At 40.9% G+C, this 17816-nt stretch overlaps 1 long non-coding RNA gene across 1 annotated transcript in view; it reads right to left on the bottom strand.

The window, feature by feature from the left end:
• Nucleotides 1–1713: 1713 nt before the first annotated feature.
• The window catches only part of LOC310763094, a 117671-nt gene continuing 101568 nt past the window's right edge, over nt 1714–17816 (bottom strand). Inside the window, exon 3 of the long non-coding RNA XR_014548476.1 lies at nt 1714–1779. This is a non-coding gene — a long non-coding RNA (uncharacterized lncRNA). The remainder of the gene's footprint in view (nt 1780–17816) is intronic.

Here is a 17816-nt window from a genome sequence, read left to right as displayed (position 1 = left end):
GCCCATGTCTGAACTGGAGCAGGAGGCTCTTGGAAGCATTGCTGCAAAAGGACCTAAGCTCAGGCAGCTGGTTGGCCAAGAATGACTCCCCGGAAGCCCTATATATTTGTGCTACTTTTGAGTAAAAGGCTCCTTGACAGTACCCACACTTCTCAGTAGTAAAGTGTTCCTGGTGAGCAGGCTTCAGCACCTGTAGATGATTTTGGGTGGTTCTCAAGATGCCAGGCTGTATAAGCCTTCTTTGGAGATCTGCAGGAGCAACAGATTACTTTCAGCTCTTTCCCCTGCTGCAATTTGATTTCCCTGCCTTTGTAATGCCTTCTGACAGGTCTGTCTAGCTGCCAGCTTCTGCCTTTGCATCCCACTTGACTCAGGACTGCTTTCTTGTGCTTTGCCCGTGCTTCACATTGGCTTTGCTTTTGGACCCCACTCGCTACTGTTTTGGGGCTGCTGTGTTTTGGAGCTCAGCTTTCAACGGATGCATTGATGCATTCTTGTCCCCAGCCAAGCTCAGGGTCTAACCCAACCAGATTAGGACCACTTGTATTTGTCTGTGTGGTTTCTGTCCCTCATCTCTGATGAATGTATGAATTGCTGCACTTTCTGCATGTGTTAGCATTTCTGGTGAAATTCTCCAACCTCCCTACTCTTGTGTTGCAGGGGCTATTCAGTTTGCTCAGACATCTTCCTTATGTGTTACCCTTGTGGGCTTGCTCAGATAGATAATTTTGTTTTAAAAGAATGAGGGCAGAATCGTGAAAAAGACACACACACAACAATAATTGGAAGTAATTTTTTGCCTAAGTAAAACTAAATTGGTGGTTTTTAGCTTTACTAACTTTGGAATCCAAATTAACTTGCGGTCAACTCAATCGTAATTTCCAGGCTCATACTCAGAAAGCAAACATTGTATTGATTTTTTTTGAAAAAATAAAACTAAAAGTCTGATGAGAGCCAGTGAACCTGACTATTTTTAGAACCAATTACTGCTTTATTTGGATAATTTTGTATGTGTATTTGTATGTAAACCACACAATTCTCTTACCGGTTGGATATGCATAGCAGCTTGGGGCTGTTTCTTCGTTTTTATTTCACAGCATTTATTTTTAAACCAAAGACAACACCCAGTGAGTGATCTCATTATGGCTACGATGTTCAGTGGGCCTCTTGGGAACTGGTTTCCCATTTTAGATTAATTTAACATCTCCCGCCTCTCGTTCAAAAAAGAGGGAGGGAAGTGTGTTAGGCTTGTTTTGCATGGCTAAACATTGATGACATTTTGCTGTGCTGATTGGGAGGGAATGGATCGAGCATTATAGAATCCGGTAACAGGGAAAGTGCCAAAGAAATCAAAGGCGATAGCCAGTCATGTAAGGAAAAGCATGCATTGATTTGGCGTTTTGCTCTGGACAATAAGGTGTTGATGGGCCGTGGGATTTTATTACAGTGCCAAGATTAAGCCATAGACTAGGAATGAAGAATGTGTGGCCCTGTTGATGTTATTGGATGCCAACTCCCATCAACCCCGGCTGCTATCAGCTGTAGACAGCATGGTTAGTGGTCAGGGATGATGGGAGTTACAGTCCAAAAAGCATCTGGAGGGCCACTGGTTCCCCATAGGCAGTGGTCCAAGATGAGCTAAGAGCAGGAGTTTTGAGATGAGGCACAACAACAGGTGAGGGGAGAGAGACTTTGCAATGGCTTTTTCCACCTACCTTGCGCCTCTCTCCAGCTCCAGGAGCTTTTCCCAGACCATGACTTCAAGAACAGCAGAAGCAGCTGGGAAGAGAGAGGAGTTCAGGGATATTAAAATAATATTTTTATAGGTTGTATTTCCTTGATTCTCAATTTGATCCCTTTACATATTTTTAATGCCTTGTGACCAGCCATTGTTTTTATTGATTATAGTTTAGTAAAGTGTAAACTGTTTAATTATTATTTGCTGATATTTAATTTTACTGTTTTACTATTATTTTCTAGTGGGTTATTGAATGGAAGGCAGGGATGGGCTTAATTTTGCCAGCCGGCGGATATGTATCAGGACCTAAACAGTTTCCTGTTTCAGCATCTCTCCTGTAGATGGAAAGTGGCAACTGTAGGTAACAGCTTTCAAAACACTGCTGATTTCATAGTTGTGGAATTAAATTTAGTTGGTTGCATTTTGCTTCTTCCTACTATGTAGTAGTGTTTCCCAAAAGATTTTATGGTATGGCGCACTTCCTGACTTAATGCATGATCAGAAGAAATGTACAAAGCTACAGAAGTTGTTTCCCCCAGAATTTCACCAGTTCTCCCTGTCATGTAGTCAAATAGCTGCCATTATAGCCATGTTCAGGTGTTCTAATGAATGTTCTAGCTTTGCCTCCCTGTTGGCATCATTCTGCATGGATTTGTGTTGTGTGAAGGGTAGTTCATGGGTATATTTTTATATTTTTCCTGTTTTACAATATACCTGCTATGTGGAGTCTTGGAATAATCTCTCTCCCCTTGAGGGACCTTTCTGGGCTCATCTGGCAAAGGTGTGAAGCAATTCTTGTGCTTTATCTTTACTCCTGTTTGCAGCCATCAAATTTTATGACAGTTTGTTGTTTATGTAAATATACTGCAGACAAGGAAGGAGGCAGGGCAGTGCAGAGATTAGGTTTGATGGTACAATGAGCAGAGTAGGTTCAGCATCTCAGTGAAATGAATAACAACCAGAGACGAAGTCCTGTTTTTATCTGCATTGAACACATTTCATCCAAGTGTGTTAATATATTAAATAATGTGCCACATCTTTGTGAATCTGTTTGTCTGCCTTCACCTTCTCAATTCTTTTGCTAGTGCAGATAGGACAGGTACTGGCGAAAGCTGAGAACGAGGGGAAGGCAATGGCTTCTGTTGAGATAGCCCCACCAACATCCTTTCCCCACTTAATACTGCTTTCCTTTGGGATGAAAACAGTCCATTTGTAGCACTGTTGGCTATTTCTCCAATTGCCCCCCTCACCTCAGTCCTATTTTCATGGCTAGCAACTAACACATTTCAGACAACACTTCTCAGACTGAGGAAAATGGTGAAGACTGTCATAGTTAAAAGGCCTGAAAGCAAGGGAACAAGAAGAAAGTGGGCATACTGTGGTGGTGAGCTCAACAGCCCATCTTTGTGGAAACATAACTGCGTGACTGTTTTGCCAATCATAGTTGTTCAATAAGCATGCTTTTGAGTGAAGATCTCACATAATTTCCCATATGTTCATAACAGTCCCACACCATGTTGCATTTATCTGCAATTTTTAAAAATTGTGTGTGAAAATATGGGTGTGTGTTTAAAGACATGCTCTAAAGCATTTTCCTGCAAAATAAAATATTTCTAAATGTATTATATCTCAAAATACATTTTAAAGCTAAGAACTGCATTGCAATATTCATAGAAGTTTGAAATCTGAAGGAAAGCTATGTTCTGATCTGTAGTCAATTTTGAGCTCTCTGAAAACTATTGTCTCTTTTCAGGTTTGCATTTTCCTGCTCCCCTCAGTATCCCACAGTTATTGTCGCTGGGCTAACATGACAGGCTTTACTCAAACACCTGCTGGGCTTTCTTTATATGACAATTTTTCCATCTGTTTGTTCCCCAGGAAGGGCTTAAACATTCCTCCACAGAATGGAAGCTGGCTTAGAAGCAAAGCCTGACAAACTCTCTAGAGTTCTGAGTCTAGGGAAAGCATAATTACTATTAATGAAAATTATGAATCATTGAAAAATGCTCCGATGTATTGCAGTGGTTCTGTGCTCCTCTGAGTCCTCCTACTTTCTTCCTGGTACATCTGGGAATGCAGTGCTTTATAAAAATGCAAAATCATCAGACCCGGAGGCTGCAACAGCTACAGACTTAGGAACAATCTTGAAAATTCTGGTGTGTCCAATATTATGAATTAATTCGTAGAATAAATATAGCCCTCTGGTTCTGTTTTCATAATCACTTAGTCAGTTTATAGACTTTAGCTTTATTTTCTCTTTTTTTAACAGAATGCTGCATTATCATTTCATCCGGGCATTGAAAATACTACAGGCAATAGCTTAGGGCAGTTTCACACCTTACATGGATTTACCAATTCTGGGACTGTCACAGCAGTATCAGGGCAGTTGAGAGGTATGAGATAGCATGGGAAGCTCTGGTGCACATAAATCTTTGAATGTGAACTGAGGCTGTTACGGGTGACTACATACCCTCCAACATTTCTCCAATGAAAATAGGGACCTTGTATTCCATTAAAAACAATTTTACTATTCATACCCTTCCCATCTGACTGGGTTGCCCCAACCACTCTGGCGGCTTCCAACATAAAAAATAATAATAAACCATTAAGGATTTTAAAAGTTCCGTATGCAGGGCTGCCTTCAGATGTGGATAACTCCACACCCTCCAACATTTCTCTGATAAAAATAGGGACATCCTAAGGGAAAGCAGGACATTCCAGGATCAAATCAGAAACCGGGATAGCTTCTGTAAATAGGGACACTTGGAGGGTCTGTGACTAGGAGTTATCTGTCATAATAATAATAGTTTTCAGGTTTTATATTTCCACATTAACATCTTTAATTATACCCATACATTCAACGACTTCCCTCCTTCCCCTTCCAAGGTTCTTTTAATTTACCTGTAATTCCTGCATATTCTTGTATCTGTCTCTATATTACCTTTTCCAAAGAAGATGTAAAGGTGTAGGAGTTTCTGCAAGTATCCTGTACGCATGGTTGCAAGCCCAGTTGTTCAAACATTAGCCTAGCTGAGCACCTTCTCTGTTGCCTTCTCCATGATAGCTTCACTTTGGGGTCAGGCTACATTCACCATCCCCTTTAGAACAAGGAAACTCTTTCCTTTCTCATCTGTATGGCTAGGAAGCTCCTTCTACTAGGAAATGGTGCCCAGTCCTTGCACTCCTGGCATGTCACTCAGTATCTAGTTCAGGCATCCCCAACCTGCAGCCCTCCAGATGTTTTAGCCTACAACTCCCATGATCCCTAGCTAAATGGACCAGTGGTCAGGGATGATGGGAATTGTAGTCCAAAACATCTGGAGGGCCGAAGGTTGGGGGTGCTTGGTCTAGTTGCAGTGGGGTGCTGGGAGTCGGAGTTGAATAACATCTTGATGGTGTCATGTTAGCTCTTCCCCATCTAGCTAAATCATTGCCTTTACATATATTTTCAGTTGCATGATAAGTGAACACACTGATTACATGAACTAGGATTACTTGTGTCAGATGCAGGTCACGTGTGATGAAGGATGGCATATAAACTGAAATTATGTAGTTTACACACATTCAAGTGTTGTTGTTTGCAATATTACTCTCCAAAAAATAATCTGTGGCATGGTTTGAGACTGCCTAGGCAGATTCTAGAGCAAAGGATATAATGGAAATAATTTTATAATAAATAATTTTTTACAAAATAATAATAATAATTACCATTGTATTGTATAATGTTTAACCACTTTTTGTAGGTACATTGGAATTCTATAACAGCCTGTTATAATTTAACAGAACTTTTTTTAACACTGTAGAGTGTTCTAGAAGTTAATCTATACTCAGTTTTGAAAGTGAACGTAAAATAACATTATTATATTTGTATTTGCTTGCTGCGCTTGAAGACAGGCTAGTGGCAAAGTAAATTTGCAAGCAGTTTTTATAAGAAATGTCGAGGGACAGAAAGTGAGGCTGAGATTTTTGGCACAATCCTTTGTAGACATCATAAAGGCAAAATGAATGGGCACAGTTAATGTTCTCTGTTACTGATAGGTCTGTCAACTGATTCAAAGTTTGTTTGTTTTTTAGTTGCTCAGGTAGTTCTTTTTTAATCAATCAATGGGTTAAGGTTTAAACAAATGTGCATATTACCAAGATTTCAATACCAGTGCCATTTTGATATATCAAAGGCAGTATGAGGCAGTTTAACAAGAGGAAAGGGGGCCTGGTGACATTTTAGTTTTCATTCCCTGTTGCAGAAATACACCACTTCAAAAAAAACCCACATTAAAATTGTCCCCCAACAACTAATCAGCTGAAGGTTGGGTTGATTAATTTAGGGATTCAAGCTTGCTGCCATACTTCTGCATCTACTTTGGCGTGTGAATGACAAGGATATTACAGGGGGGTGTATGAGAATCTTGTGCTGGTGCAGTACCTCTATTAATGCAAATAGTACATCTCCCGCTGACCTTTCTCTCCTATTAGCCTGCTGGCCAGAGAAGATAGGAGTCTACTCGGGCTGGGCTTAGGGTGCTACAAGTCTTGAAGAAATCTAGTGTGCTGAATTATCCTATCTAATTCTGCCCTCCCCAAACAATCCTGTTATGTACCTCAAATAGGCATGTGAAGTAATAAACCTACAGCAATGCCAAGCCCTAAGTTTTCATGCGGTGACATTTATTAAACATAATATTAAGGGGAAAGGGTGCTGAAGAGAGTGACCTCAATGCTGGAAAATCAATTCAGCAGGGAAGAACAGATGCTACCAGACAAGTTGAACTTATTGTCAAATCCAGAAGCTCAAGGTCATGAACTGCAGCTAATGGAGGATCAAATCCTATGGGAATATTGATGGAATTCCTTTACTTTGACAGACAGTAGTTAAGAAAAGGAATCGACAAGGGTGAAGGCAAAAAATAATTTACGAATAGGTTTAAGAGTTCTTGTTGTTGTTGTTTGTTAAAAACAGATTTATAGAAAGTTTGGCTTTTCTTGTGTTCTATGTTGAAAATTTTCAATAAAAATACTAACAAAAGGCGTGCGGGGGGTGGGTGGAATCAGCTTACAATTGTTTACATTCCACCCTTCCTCCAAGAGCTCAGATTTTAACTATCCTACTAGTCAGGTGTGTTTCCCCTCACAACACCCCTGTGTGCCAGCGGTTCTCAACCTGTGGGTCCCCAGATGTTGTTTGACTACAACTCCCATCATCCCTGACCACTGGTCATGCTGGCTAGGAATGATGGGAGTTGTAGTCCGACAACATCTGGGGACCCACAGATTGAGAAAAACAGATTGAGAAAAACTGAAATAGAGTGAGTGGTCCAACATCTGAAAACATTATCCTCCCCCTCCCCAGATGGAAGCCTTTTGTAACAGAAGGGTAAATGGAAGAGTGATTGACAGCAGAGGGACTTGGAATGGAAGCAGGAGTGAGTGACAGGGAGAAGAACGTCAGTTAGGAATGAGTAGTTGGAGGAGGGGAGGAGAGAGACACTGAGAGGAATCAGAGAAGAAAGAAAAGGAAGTTTGTTCATTTTCAACTCTGGCTCCCTAAAAAAAAAGCTCAACAACTATCACTGTCCTTTTCTTTATACTTTGAGTAGATCGCAGTCTCTTGGGAGTTGGACATCCCTGTTTTAGATTAATCAGTTTTAACTGTAAGTACTTTGTATATTGGACCACTACCTGTTCTGAATATTATGGCCCTTACTTAAATTCAGGTTTAACAATCTGTTTTCTGTTTTGGATAGTTTAGCAGGCATATTTATCTCACCCAACATGTGAAATCTGACTGGTCCATGTCAGTTGGCAAAGGGAGACTTCTCTGCAAGTCAGTAGGTGGTGGCAACCAGTATCTAAGGGAAGTCTGAGCTCTGCATATTTCAAATCTAACTGTCACACAGACCGGGGGGGGGGGGGGGGAGACGCAATTCTCCAATTTCAAAAGAATTGTATCTCATTCTTACCTTTAACACAAAAAAGTTAGACGCACCAGTTCCATGGGAAAATAAAGCAGGATAATCTAATGTTGACTTCAATTGGTCTTGGAAATATACAGGGGATTTATGCCTCTTAAATGGGATTGGGACCAGAATCTGGCTTGTCTTGAGCAGCACTGCAAAGGTGTAAGAGCAATGTTGAAGTGATCTATTTTTGATGAGAGCTGAAATATTTATAGATAGCAGTAGCTGAGCCAGCCATAGAAGGGGAGAGTTCAAAGGAGCTGCTTCAAACTTAGTAGATGAACAGATAAAAGCTATTACTATTCTGGCAGTTCATCATGTATGTAGTGATGGACCTTAGTTAAAATCCAGAGACAAATAGGATCTAACTTAAGAAGGGAGAGTTCTCTTGTGATTTCAGTTGCCTACTCAAGCATCAGTTCATATGAGGAAATAGTTCTTAGGTTATACTACTGCAGGTATGTGGGGGGAATCATGTGATCAAATTCATCCAATTGTGCATATGTCACAGAGAAGGGTTCGACCATAGTTTTCTCCCTAGCCATACTTGTTTTCTTTGTGTGGGGATTTTGTGGAGAAGCATTCAAAGTTATACTCCCTTAGCAAAAGGTTATGATCTGTTTTTTTGTTTTTGTGTTTTTGTCTGCACTGGCCACAAACCACAATTTGATAAAGCCAGTGTACATAGATTTAAGCTATTGAATCCTGAATCCAGTGAATCCAAGTGATCTGCTGGAAGTGATTTGTGGAGCCAATATGGCAAAATACTCTTAAATCCATGAGTTTTTGTTTAACTGCACAGCTTCCATGGTTCTTTTTGCATAAAATGACATGAGAAAGTTGGGCCATATATTGCTGTTCAGTGCTTCTGCTGCTAAGGCAATCTTGGATTTTCTATGTGACCTTTTCGATAAGGTGAAGATTGCCTGGGGAGGGGAGAGATAGATATGTTCTGAGTGTTTGAAAAGAAATTGATTTACTTTGGAGAGTGAGTAGGTTATGTCCTAACATGCCTGATACAGCTATTTTGTAACTGGAACTTGAGTTGAGTGTGTGTGCACTCATCCTTCTTCAGATTATTTTCTACACATCTTGAATTTGTCCTAGATGCATTCAAAATAGGGCTTCAGAGGTGGGATCATGTGATGCGTTGTGGCCATATATCAAACGCATGATGATAGAATCTGAATAGTAGTTGCAGTGATGTTTGGTGTTATGTGAAATCTCCAGATGGGTAAGTGAAAGAAAAAAAAGTGTAACACCTTCAAATTCATCCAAATTTTAACTAATTCATTTTTCAGATATGTCACATTCAAGCACTCATTTGTTCAAATGGCTTTGAGCCCTGGATGACTTGGTTTCAAGTGGTAGAAAGCAGAAGAGGGAACCATATTTTAATGTCCAAACGTCATATTTCCTGATGAGAATTATGTGGCGGCAATTTCAAAATACACTTTTCCCATACCTTCATGCTAAAGCATTTAAACTAAATAAGGAGGGTCCCCCCCCCATAGCTAAATAGATACCTTTTTTCTCATTGTGGAGCTTCACTGTAGCAGCTCATTGTTTGCACACTGCTCACATATGGAACATGTATGTATTTCTTAAAAATCAGATTAATGTACAAATGTGATGCAATGAAATATGAACATGTGAAATTGACACTGAATGGAAATATACTGATCCATCCCTTATATAGCCAGTGAATGTTATGTGCATATTTACAAATATAGACTCAGAGAAGCACATCACTTGCTGTGTTCTATAGACTTTGTGCTGTGTTCTCATGAGACATTAAAACAGAGTACGAATATTGTCACAGTGGTTAATGAAGTAATGTACCATGAAAGCTAACACTGGCAGTGTTTGAACTGAATATTTCTCACACAGGGTTTAGGTTTTGCTTTTAATAAAAAGAGTGCATGTACAGAATGGCTCCTTAAATGTGCTTATTAAACAACAGCTGCTTGCTGTATATGATTAAGGTTTTGTTTTTAAAAATCCAATAGGCTAATCAGTAAACATACAAACTGCGTTGGTTTTCAAATATTCCTTCGTGTTTGTTAACATATGCATTTGCCTTACTCTCCTGAAGATTTAATAAGATGTTTGTTTAAGAAATGAAGAAGTAGACAGATATCACTGCAAAGACCTTATGGGCAAAGCAGAAGAACTTGAGCCCAAATTAGTAATGCAGAATAATGTTAATCACAGCTGCCATTCATAACCAAGAAGAACATTTTGAGTGTCTCTGTGTTGCCACTTGTTAATGACAGATGAAGCAGTCATCACATAAATTCAAATTATAAAGTGTAAGTACAGATTGTAACTTGGCACATGGCACCAATAATGTCAGGAAGTATGGAAAGAATTTATTTGAAGAGCTTGTCAGCAAAAAACAACAGTACAATAAAAGAGAAGGTATCAGCAGATAACCATTGTAATACAAATTAATTGCTATCTGATGTAGTAAAACCAAGGTTTAAGAGGAGAGTATTTTCAACTGATAACATACTCTAATTACTATTAGAAATAGATCACAGTAATCCCAACTACAGAAAAATTGAATTGCCACTTTGGGTGGTTGAAAACTTGAGTGCAAATCCTTTGAAAGGTCCTGGTATTTCTAGCTCTGAAGATAAGCTATACTTATCATCCGAACATCTGAACAGGCAAGGGCACTGTGGCACAGAGGAAAAAAATGAATTTGGAAGGCTTTTGATACTGTCTCCACTCAGAAAAATGGAGCCCACTGAGTGACTTTGAGGCAGTCACTTTCTCCTAACCTAATCATCTTCATCAGGTTGTTGTGAAAGAGAAAAGCAAATAGTCCCAGGTACAACTGGAACATGCAACAAATTTATTGTAGTGTGGAACGCTCTTTTTCCAAGTTTCAGTCAGCCAACCATCCCTTCCTCCCCAATACAGCAAATCCTCTCACCTGGTTTTCCACTCACCCACAGCATACACTCAGCATTTTGTGGCCACTTAGCATGCTCAGTACTCATTGGGCTGTATGTGATGTTCCCTTGCCATTGTTCTGTAAATATTTTGTGTACTTCGGCAAAACCTGCTTGTGCATGGGTAATGCTGTTTTGACTATATAAACAACTGCACTCATGCCTGAATATCAGGAATGATGTTCCCCTGAGGATCTAGGGAGTATATCAGGTTACATATGTAATAAATAAATATTCTAAAGCATCTGACAGCTAGTCACAGTATCCAAACATGCAGCCCTTTAAAGTGCCTAGTCCTAGCTAAAATAAGCCCAGGTGAAATATAAAGGAAGCAGGTCAGGGAGAGGGATAAAGCACATAGCTGGGGCAGCGAAGGAGTTTGTATGGACTTTAAGATTGCAGATAGTAAAGCAAGAGTGCAGGGGGAGGAGGGAGAGAGAAAGGACCTTCAGTACCTTGGACAGCTCCCCAAGAAGAGACAGCACATTCTGACAAATGCTGGATGCTAACTGAACTCTTGCATATACCTAACAACCTCAGCCCGTCTTTCCCAGACTAGAATAAGAATAAGAATAAGAATAATCTATTATTTGTACCCCAGCCATTCTGGGCGGCTTCCAACAAAGATTAAAAATACATCAAAATGTCACACATTAAAAACTTCCCTAAATAGGGCTGCCTTCAGCTGTCTTCTAAATGTCAGGTAGTTGTTTATCGCTTTGGCATCTGATGGGAGGGCGTTCCACAGGGCGGGCGCCACTACCGAGAAGGCCCTCTGCCTGGTTCCCTGTAGCTTTGCTTCTCGTAGTGAGGGAACCACCAGAAGGCCCTCGGAGCTGGACCTCAGCATCCGAGCAGAACAATGGGGGTGGAGACGCTCCTTCAGGTATACTGGACCGAGGCTATTTAGGTCTTTAAAGGTCAACACCAACACCCCTTGCTGCAGAATGAAGACCTTTAACTTTCACTTTTGGGGAAAGGGCTGTACCAAATAGTCTGGGTGACCGTGATGTCCATTTCAACCCCACCCCTTACAGTGAAGGCTTTAGGGGAACGTGGGAAGGAGCTCCTTCTCATTTCTTCACAGTTATGAAGGCAAAATGAGAAGGTTCACACTTACATCCTGAATGTATAGCCAGATAACTTAGGGGACAGATCATGTCCCAGAAGGCTTGAGATGTAATATTTATTTTATGAAACTCCTATGAAATTTTGTAGATAGCATACCATAGCTATAGCATAGCATCTCATAAGGATGCTATTAAGGCAGGAACGGAAAACCTGTGGTCATCCAGATGTTTCTGGACTATAACTCTCACCACACCTGACATTGGTCATGCTGTCTGGGGCTATTGGGAGTTTGAGTCCAACAATACACCTTCCCTGTACAAGTGCATAGTAGTGTGGGCTCTCTGACACAGTGAAGTAAGTGTGCATGGCTTCAGAAATCAATGTGCTTTTAAGAAAGGTAGTGCGCATGAGGTTTTTTGTAGGTCTCTCTAAAAAGCCTTAAAATGCCCTCTTTCTTTAATGGAAGAAACCGCTATCAAGAATAATGGTAATAAAGTCATGTAGAACAAGTAGAAATTGTTGGATGGAAAAATTCCTCTCATCTCAGAGAAATTCAGATTAAGAAATTTAACAGGAAATGAGAGGATCCATTAAGGCATGATCCCATCAATATGCATATAAAATTATAAATGCTGTAGTGATTATTTATTAGTTCAAAGAATGAGGTTTTTTCACCATTTCAAAAAATAAAAGGATGTGCAAATTAATATAAAATCACCATGCACACCTTTTAATGCCATTTTAGTGTGAAATATGTTTAGCATATGTTAAACCTTCTCTTCGTTTTAAATTCCAATACCTAAAACTTTTGTGTCCCACAGATATCTCTCTTAACTAAGGCATGTTAAGCATCTGGCTAATGGGGGAACCTTTTGGTGTTCCAGGCATGTGGGAACTGATATGCTGAATCTCTTCAGCTGCTTCTAACCTTGCAGTTAGCTTTCTGCCAAGTTTCCACCCCCTTTCAGTTCTTATTTAGCACCGCACAACAACGAATTGTACATTATATTCTAACAGCACAATACAAACCCAAAATCCACCAGGACAAGAGAGTTTGGATTCAGTGGTTCTTGAGTTCTCCTCATCCGAGGTCAGTCGGGGCATAGCTAACCTGGCCAGACCCATTTGGTGGAACTGAAGTTTCTATACACAACTATCATTCCATTCTCCATCCAGGCAAGGCAGGGGCATTGTGACAATTCAGTGATTTGATTGCACTTGGGTGTCCCTTCACATATTTAGTGAATACAACCTATTCTTTGTAAACCGCTTAGAGGTTTTATTTACAGTTAAGCTGTATGCAAATGCTGTTAGATAAAACAAATCAGCTGAGCTTTTTGTGTGAGTTGAGCTTTTAAAGCTGGGCCCTATGGATGTTTAAATGCATCTAGGGCAGGCATAGGCATACTCGGCCTTCCAGATGTTTTGGGACTATAACTCCCACCATCCCTAGCTAACAGGACCAGTGGTCAGGGATGATGGGGATTGTAGTCCCAAAACATCTGGAGGGCCGAGTTTGCCTATGCCTGATCTAGGGTTTTCCATCAGTTTACTCTTCAGCAATCTTCCATAGTAAATTTCCACCAACCCAGCAATTTTGGAGAGTGCCTTGTGATTTAGGGGGTTGCTGCAGAGAAAATGCCACAGAGTAGCCTAGTGTGAGAATACAATTTCTTGTGTGTGTGTTATTAATTCTCCCTAGATCTTCATCTTTATAAAGAGCAACCATTTTTAGCCAATGCTACTGGTTAAAGATAGACATATTCTGAGCTTGTGCAAGTGTTTGGCTTGGTTGCAGTTTAAATACCTGTAAACAAGCAAACAAGCAGGCAGGATGAGGAGGAGCTGTAAATCAAAACAGCACTCTTCAACTCCATTTTCAATTTCTTATATTTTCCAGTCATGCACACACACAAACACACTCACTCTTCCTGCCCATCCACCCACAATACCTGCTTCCTCTATTTGATATGTTCCACTGTGGGATTCATTAATATGGAAATGATTAACTTAATGTTCTACAAGTAGAAAAATATAGATTACTGAGGAAATTGAGTTGCTTGTTGCTACTCCTCAAATGCCTGAATTGTGCTAGGATGACTCATAAGCAAAATTTTCTCTCTCTCTCCACCCATTATTATTTCAGCATCTCTTTGCTTTCAGCATGAAAATATAATTGCTGTCATTTTGTTTGTGAATTCAGGGAAACGTTTCGGGAGGCTCAAAATTTGTGCTGTGCTGTTTGGTTTTTGTACTTTATTGGCAGAAAATGTGTGCAGAAAACCACCAAGCCCAACCCCTGGTGGGATACTTGTTTGTGTGTATCACTCTTGCGGGTTGAAATGAGATTGTCTCACATCAGATGCAGGTGTGTGGCAAAACCAGTCTGGTAAAATAGAGGTGAAGTAGTTGGGTGTTTGAGTGTCTGATTTGAAATGCATCTCAGCAGGGTGTCAGCGTTGTTTACAGTTTTTGTGCATTTTACTGAGCAATTTCGGGAAACCATGGTGAGCTCCCACATCTGTAGTGACGAGGGACATAAAAAGGAAAGACCAGCAGTGGTGATGACACTGGAGCCCTCAAGTGGTTTAATTGGCTCAAATACTGTAATACTATGTGACATGAGAGCCAGCATGGTTAAGCAGTAGTGACAGGTCAGTGGTTTATCTGCTGCGATAAGTAATAGTGTAATATGACAGTTTCCTAATGACACATTGTTAACCCTTACATTGAGAAGATTCCAAACTTTTATTTGAGATGTGAATAACATAATACATTACCTGTGCGCCCTTGAAGACTACCTGGAAGCTCCTGTAAGTCCACAAGGCAGCTTTTCACCCATAGGAACAGCTTGTAGTGCACAGATCCTGCATTTTCTCATTGTGTCATCCTAGCACAACTGAAGATGCTTATTAAGGCATGCAAAGCCCTAAGGGATGCCTACCCTAACATGGACCAAGAATGCTGTCTTAACCATACAGCTCCATCACTATTCATGCTCCACCATATTGTGGAATTCCCTCAGCACAGAGGTGCATCTGGAACCTTCACTACATAGCCTTTGGCAAGTGCTGAAGACTTGCCTCTTTTTCCTGATCTTTGACACCTGAGAGGAGTATTTTTAGGATTCACCCTCTTCCCCTGACTGTGATTTGTCTTACCTATTTTTAGGACGTAATTTTAAATCGTTGTAACCCATGTTGGGGCCTGCTGGTGTAGAGTGAGAAAATAATAATAATAATAATAATAATAATAATAATAATAATACTTCTGAACTATTTTCTACAGCAGTTTAGGACTGCCCTGTACAGCAGCCCCGTGTTTACATGGGGGTTACGTTCTGAGGCACTGTGTGCGTTGTTGAATTTGCATATAATTGAAACCCATTTAAAATGCCTGCAAACACCCCATTCCTCCCCTATTCCACCCTTTTAGTGACATTTCAGTGACATCTTTATGACCTTTCTGGGTCACTTCCAGGTTCGGTGTGATACACATGTACACAGTTGCACACATATTGAATGTGCATAAATGGGGGGCTGACTTTACATCTTCCAGATTAGTAGGTGTTTCTGAACACAAAAACTTGGTATTCATGAATTGTGGGGTATGGGCTAGGGTGCACACTCAAGCCTCACTCCAACATAGTTGTGCCTGTTGCATGCTTGGTGCTCAACCATCTCCATGTTGAGTATGGAAGATCTGCAGGGGGGAAGGTCTTCTCATGTTGGCTTGAATTTTGAGGAAAACCCTCCATATGATTGAGGACCCTGAATAGAACAGAGTCCCTCATCTAATGAACTGTTTTCTTCACATTCAAGTCAACACATGGAAGCCCCCTGCACATCTTTCCTGCATGATGTACTTTGCACATAATTTTTTTTGTGTGCCAAGGTGGCACAGAAATAAAGGGATGTGACGGTTTGGTGAGTTGGTGTGCGTGTGCCACAAGGAGCACAGTCAGGGTGGGGCTTGCTTGCGTGCCTGCACCCACAGGTTGAGCATTTGCATGTTCAGGTGAGTGCCCTTTAAACCTTTTTGGTAGAGCTGATATTTTGTAGCCCTAATTAAGCAGGTAGACAATTGTTTCAATGTATTTCTGTCACATCTTCTCATGCTTTTTTCCCCTGGCACGGTTCATACACAGCTGACGTGTGTTGGGTCTATCTGTGAAGGGATGCATGAACAAGCAGCAGACAATGTGTTCGCCTCCACCAAAGAAATCTCTCTCTCTCTCCCTCTCTCTCTCCCTCTCTCTCTCTCTCTCTCTCTCTGTCTCTCTCTCAAAGGGGCAGTTCACAGAAGACAGATTGCCTGTTGCAACAAAGTAAACTTTGGTCCTGTAACTCCTAGGATCAGCAAACATCCTAGGTGCCTTTTCAAACCTCTTCTAGACCTGATGCATAGTTTCCAAAATTTCCATCTTCTTCTAGCTGATTTGCTCACTGAAATTTCTAATAAGTATAAAAGCAAGCAATTTGGCAAGATAAGGTGGTGTGTTGTTTTGCTATCTAAAATGGAAGGTGTTGCCTTGGGTATAGCACTTGGGATATTTCAAAATCCCGTTTTTGCAAGTGTCTTTCATTTCTGACCCCAGGCAAACCAGCCAGGTTGACTTAAAGAGATCTGAAATCCTGTATAATGTGCTGCACTTTCCTGCCATCCCATGGATACCAATTGTGGCGCATTTAAGTTTTATTTGGAAAGAATTCACATTTGAGGGTCATCTAGTAAATTACTGTGGTGCTCCTATTGGCTCTTGGGAAATGAGGCTGAAAATTCGCAATTGGCCTTCAAGAAACTTGAGACATGTCAGTTGGAGCGGTAGTTAGAGAGACCCATGAGAGATGTCGAATCACCTGTTTCTACTCAGGCTGGGAATGCAGCCAAAATGGCCTTGCTGTTCTATTCAACACATCCATTTAGGGCCCCAGTTTGGAGCCAGAAAGTGCATCAGCTGAATTAAGATGAAAAGAAGAACAACCCCCTACTACTCCCTATGAAATGTGAGTTTGGAGGCGTGCGGGGAACAGGTGGGTGGAGGAGAGAGAAGCTGGTTTTGAGCAGACTTTAGATTTTTCTGTACACATTCTTAATAGCTTGTCCTCAGACCTACCATGTATTGTTGGGTCATTTTAATTTTCTGGCAGAGCAGTGGGATATTTTATACCAGCATTTCCCAACGGCTGGGATTTTGACAGAGAAATACTAGCTGGAAATCTTGGAGGAAATAAATGGACAGCTTCCGTCTGTTTTTTTTAGCCTAGCACTTGAACTCCAGACTTGTTACTCCTTTCTTTAGCATCCATACGAAAGTAAATATCCTATATGCAGTGCGTGTGTGGTGGGTGTTCTGCTTTCCCATACTTTTAGCAATTGGGCTCAAGAGCATTTCAGCTACCACACTTATCAGACTGAGAGACATCTGAAAGGGAGAAGTCAGATCTAGTTTGGAAAGGCAGCAATGATGTTACCAGGTGTTGCGATTGCCTGGTTCAGAATATGAATCTGGTACACTTTTAATACACACCTGTACTGCAAGCGCAGGGTCATTTCTTTTCCACTCATCGTACTCCAACTCAGATTATAAAACATGTCTGAAAAGGACTTGCCATTTCCATTTACTTGGCTACTGCAGCAAGAGAATAGGAGCCCCCTCCCCCCACAAAAAAAGGGACTGAAACATGAGCAACTTAGTTTGGATCCAGTCCATTTGTTTTTGTTTTGTGCATGCAAGTGTTTTGCACCCTGGGCAGCTGGGAAAGTATCCCCCAGCTCTGTTTGTAAATGCACACACACCATTTCGGCTGGATTGCAGGGCTGAGAGTGGAGGTGGAAGCAGGAGTGGTTACATTCATCTGCAGCTGTTAGTATTTAAAAGTGGCGGGGCCAACAATGAGGTTGCTATAGCAGCAATAGCTTAGCAGATAACCTGAACCCAATGTGCTAGGGATCCCAGTGCTGGGTGATCAACAGCAGGCAGCCACCAGTAGCAACCAGGTGGAGTATATATTTGGGGTGGAGATGAGGGTGTGGTGTGTGTACTACTGGTAAATGTTTTCTAGATGCTTAATTTATTGATCCTGTGTCCAT

Source organism: Podarcis filfolensis (genome assembly GCF_964270895.1).
Source record: "Podarcis filfolensis genome assembly, chromosome: 5".
NCBI classification, from domain to species: domain Eukaryota; kingdom Metazoa; phylum Chordata; class Lepidosauria; order Squamata; family Lacertidae; genus Podarcis; species Podarcis filfolensis.
Note: the sequence above shows the minus strand (reverse complement) of the source record. Positions and strands in the feature narration are given on the sequence as shown.